The following is a 5,229-nucleotide window of genomic DNA, read 5'->3' as shown; positions in this document are numbered from 1 at the left end:
CAGTCAATGTGCTGGGGGTGTATATATATACGTATATATGTAATACAAGTAGATTCCATTCTTTAGGCATCTTTACGTAGATACTTAGCAAAGCCATTGGGACATAATAATAATGGTAAAAAAAGGTCTTCGAGGTTCGTTAAGATAAACCTATGGCGATGTTTTACGTGAAAACTCGTCTTTATGCGTTCATTCAACAGGAGCGAGATTCAAGGGATAAAATATATATAAACGTTAACGAAAGTGGAACTGACGCAGGGAGTTGCTTCTGTGTCCTTTCAGGTAGTTTTTATTTATTTTTTTTTGTAATTTTTATCCTTTTACTTTATTCGCGACTAACGCGTTAAATTGCCTATGCAATTACCGGGTCTGTGGGGACGCGAACTTGATCAAAGGGGTTTGTTGTTTTTTTTTTCTTTTTTTTATCGTACTTATCCTGACTTATGTATTCCGTTCCGCGCAAGGTAGTTAGTCGGATATTTTTGCTTGATGTAATATTCGTTTTTTTTTTTTTTTCCGTGGCTTCTTTCAGTGCATCCATCCTGTCCGCGCGAAACGCTGAATCAGGGCGCTCAATAAAATTCCTCGGTAACCATGAGAAGCGTTCGGACTTCCGGCGATTTTCAGCCTCAACCGGAAGGGACCGCCTAATTGCGTTTTGCGGATTCGCGGCAGAGGTTAGGTTAGGTTATACAGGGTGTTCCGAAATTACCTGACCAACGGTTTTTTTCCAAAATTTTTCCCAGCTATTATTTTCACCATCGTCATTATTATGGGACTGTTTGTGTGCATGCGTAATATATATACAGTGTGTTCCGAAACTACCTGACCCGGTGGATATGGCGGTGTTCGGGAGGTTTCACTGATCACGAAAGTGACCTTCCTTTTGTCCGGAAGCTCTTAGTTTTTAAATGGGAGCAGGTCAAAGTTGACCAATCAGATGGAGGCGTCAAGAGAAACGTAGGCACCTACGAGATCTGAGTTCTCTTCCCTCGCTTTTGTTTCTCGGTAGCTTGCTTCTTGTTTCTTGTTTCCGATAGACCGAGAAACAAAAGCGAGGGAAGAAAACTCAGAGTTCATAGGTGCCTACGTTTCTCTTGACGCCTCGTCTGATTGGTCAACTTTAACCTGCTCCCATTTAAAAACTAAGAGCTTCCGGACAAAAGGAAGGTCACTTTCGTGATCAGTGAAACCTCCCGAACACCGCCATATCCACCGGGTCAGGTAGTTTCGGAACACACTGTATATATATTACGCATGCACACAAACAGTCCCATAATAATGACGATGGTGAAAATAATAGCTGGGAAAAATTTTGGAAAAAATAAAGATTGCAAAAGTCTGCAATAGCTACATAAAGTTTGTATAAGAAAAAAAAAGGGTAAACAAAGACCAGAAGACAATGCATTGAAGAAACGCAGAAAGAGATTACCAAGAGTGGTACTGGAACGACGTCCAACCTCAAGGGTCGTAATTCTCTTTTATTATTTTTTTTTTGGTGGCAGTCATTGGGAAAAACTTGTAAAAAAAAAATAATTCCACTCCTGAAATCTCGCGGTTAATTTAACGGTGATTTTTGAATTTTTAAAAAATTCCAACCTTTCCGACGACGCCGCGAGCAGTCGGGCGCGCGTCATTGTCGTCGGGCCGAATTGAAAGGCGTATTCAGACGGCATCAGGGCGCAAGGCTGACTTCCATGCCATTACTCGCTCTCTTAAATTCATTTGTGCTGGGACTTGCTGCTTCGCCCGCAAAAGCTCACCGACAATCCGTGCCGGGGCTCCATTTTCTCTTTTGCTTCTTGCTCCTTCTCTCTCTCTCTTCTCTTTTTCTTCCGCCTACTACGGCTCCCGCTTCTTCCTTTGCTTCTTATTCGTTCTTTGTTTTTACCTCTTTCATCATTATTACTATTATTATTACCATTCGCCACGTACGCGTTTTCTCGTCCAGCCTGTTAAACCTATATTTAGTTTCTAACTTACTCCCGCCAGAGGCAGCACAGTCGACGGCATTCGCGGTAAGCTCGTCATTTTCGTCCGTTAACCTTTTTTCTATTTTTTTCCAAATGCGCAATATTTTTAAGCTCCCCCATTAATCCGACGGTGCACCCGGTACCTTTTACTCTCATTCTTTTACACGTACTTTTCTTTTAAAAATATTCGTCTCGGTTAGATCTGACGTACGGAGTGAAATACATTTTTTTCTTATTTCGAATAATTTTTATATATACAAACTTGTAATTACCTTCATCGACAAGTCGACCGATTGTCCTCAAGCATACAAATCCTTCCGTGACGAAGCTGCATCGAAACATTCCTGAAATCTTCGAAAGTTTCGTACTTCCCTATACCAGCTGCTAGTGCGAGAGAGACGGTCTTATGCGTATTAACGTGCATAAGACAAAGACACAGATATAAATAACTCGAATCCCGAGTAGAGTACCATTACTCTTCGTCCGACTGCAGTGAACAAATTTTCAAACTCCATAAAGATAACAAAAAATGTATCCAAGACCACCGATGATAAATTTTCTAATCAAGATCACCGCCAGTCCTGACGTCACTTTTTGACTAAAATCAAGCGCGCAACAACCCCCTCTCGACTTCGCAGCTAAGAAATACGAATTTTCAGCTAGAACGAACCCACCTCGGGGTTTCTCTTTGAAGATGGTTAGGGTCCTCGTACCGAAGGGTAGTTCGTCGCCGACAGGGCAAGCGGGTGCTTTTTCGGGGTGTTGCGCAGGGCACCCTATATCATTAGAGGGGTTGATGTGGGGGTAGCCTGTACGAACCCAAGTGGGTATTACATATGTACATATGTATGCCATACATACAACCAACCCCGTGTACGTCGAGGGTGCGCGTACGGGGCTTTACTTGTTATTTTCCGGGCGCGCAGCGAATCCCCGCATTGCCCGCAGCTTCATTAAAGCCCACTCGACCGCAAGGGAGGCTGACGCCGGCGAAAGTAAGCCCGGGACCTCGACCGAGGGTTAAAGGACTGCCACGGGGTGAGAGAGACGCCAGGCGTCGATGAGACCTGGAGCCACTGGGTGGACGCGGTATAGGCAGTCGACGAAGAGCACCGACACCGGTGGGCATCGTTGAGGCCACTCGGGATGCTTGGGACGGGGGGGGGTGGGACGGAAGGGGGTAGAAGCGACGCCGACGCCAACGACTAGCCAGCCGTCGCCGACGCCGGCGTCCCGTTTGATACTAAGGGGAGGACGAAATTCGCTGGACTGCATATTTAGTGAGCAGGACCTGATGGTAACAAGGGTAGAGAGCGTGCCGGTTGCTTGCTAACTCTGTACTTGGGATTTGGGTCAAGGGTCACTTTGTACTCTAAATTCAATCACCTTCGCTGCAGCCCACCTATACCCCCCTTACGCAATTCACTTCATCGGATACGGACTTCGTGTATAACATCTTCATCCGTGGTATCATTTGTACGGTCCATTTTGCGAGTTCAAAGGTCACAGCCACGTATCACGATGTCAACGTATGAATACTGGAGACCTTTATTACGTAGGTCTGTACACTTTGTGTCGTGCGGACCCACCCGAATAATTTTAATGATAACTATTTAACGAGGGTGGCTGCAGGGGCCGATTTTCATTAGCGAGGATCGAATGGATTTCTTGAGGATTGTCCATTGCCAGGCTATGTTGACATTTGTTTGTATTCTTCACTTTTTCCTCTATCTTCATTTCTCGCGTTATTATCCTTTCTTCCTTTTCTCTTGGATCTTCCTGCTGAGAACCAAAAAGGGATTTCGTCGTCTTGCGAAATAGATGCGGTTAATTGGTCCGGGTGTTCCTTGCAATTCTTCTTCCCATTCTTCCGACCAGCCTACGGCTCCACCTCCTGCTATTAGAATCGCGCCGAGGAATTTTCCTCTCGGTTAATTTGGTTTTCTTATTTAATTTTCCAGCTACGAAGCTACCAGGTGGGTCGACGAGGGGTCGAAGGGGACGCCGGGCATCCTTTTCTGCGACGAGAGAGAAAGGCGCGAACCAGTGCCGTTAATGTTTCGCCATTCCTTCTCCGCTCCTTGGCTGTTCTGTAAGAGAGCACCCTTGAGGATGCGATATTAATTATCAGAGTACAGTTAAGTTACTGCTAGCACGAGAATAACGTGTAGTTAAGTAGACAGAGGCGATGGGGAATTATGAGGGTAGATTGGCAGGCGAAGGATGCGAACAAGAAAAGATTCATTTGGTTGTCCCTGTGACGTCTTGGAAGATGGACCGAGGTTTGCAGGAGGCAAAGAAGAGATTGGTATAAATCCAGACTAAAAAATGTAACCGAGAATTAAAGGAGAAGAAGAGAAGGTAAAGTCAAAAAAATTTCCTTATTTTTTTTACCTCAGACGTTCCTTAATAAGGATTCTCCATGGAGTCCAGCTAGTCAGTGTCCCTTATCTCGGGTGACTGTTATTTTTTGTCATTTCTTCTTTACATCAGGAGACTCGCGGTTAGTTCCACGTTCCCAACCTTTCCAACCGTCTCAACCCACTTCAGCAGACCTCCAAAGGTCTCTTCATTCGTTCTAGTGTTTGCTCGGTATTCACTTAGAACTCTCATGACTCACCCTTCTTCTTCAGTTCCAGGGTGTCTCAACCGACCTCATCTCTTGACGGGATCCCCTCAGCTTTCTCCCTCTATCTCTCATGTTCCCAAAGCAACCTTCAGGACCCCCAGCATCCCACCGGTAGTAGCTGTGTACCATGGTGAACTAGCAAGACTCATTTTTCTACCTCGTATCCACCATCCTGGTTCCCGGGACAACCTCGGTTTCCCTCATTATAAAGCTGACAGAATATGCACTGCTGATGGCTGACACGGGCGCAGCTTCTTAGTTAGAGACGCGAGAGCGAATGTGCCTGGAAAAAAAAGATAAAGATAAATTCCGTGGGAGGAAAGAAGTTTAAGAGAGCAAGATAAAAAAGAATAGAAAAGTCGGTATAGGAACCGTAGAGATGATGCTGGAGGCAAAGATGACTGCTTTTGTTGCGGTTGAAATATCCAAACGAGATGCATCTTCAGTATCTTCGTCTGACTCGGAGGAAGATGCTGTGACGACCTGCCGTCGTTTCGACGGGTCGTCGGATTCCTCGACGGCAGAAAGCAATATCTTAAAACATGACGACTGGCCCATGTCCAAAGACTTTCCATTCGCCTCTGGCTGTTTCTATTACTCTTTTTTTTTTTTTTTTTTTTTTTTTTT

General features: G+C 45.0%; 1 long non-coding RNA gene across 1 annotated transcript; it reads right to left on the bottom strand.

Annotated features, from left to right (window-relative positions):
- Positions 1-2,452: 2,452 nt before the first annotated feature.
- LOC112494910 lies at positions 2,453-5,202 on the bottom strand. Its single transcript, XR_003060893.1, has 3 exons — positions 4,975-5,202; positions 4,368-4,885; positions 2,453-4,078 (listed from the first exon to the last, which is right to left on the bottom strand). It is a non-coding gene; the product is annotated as an uncharacterized LOC112494910 (long non-coding RNA).
- Between the last annotated feature and the right edge of the window lie 27 nt (positions 5,203-5,229).

This window comes from Cephus cinctus, unplaced genomic scaffold, assembly GCF_000341935.2.
Source record: "Cephus cinctus unplaced genomic scaffold, Ccin1 Ccin1_scaffold0980, whole genome shotgun sequence".
NCBI lineage: Eukaryota > Metazoa > Arthropoda > Insecta > Hymenoptera > Cephidae > Cephus > Cephus cinctus.
This window is presented reverse-complemented; position numbering and strand designations above follow the sequence as displayed.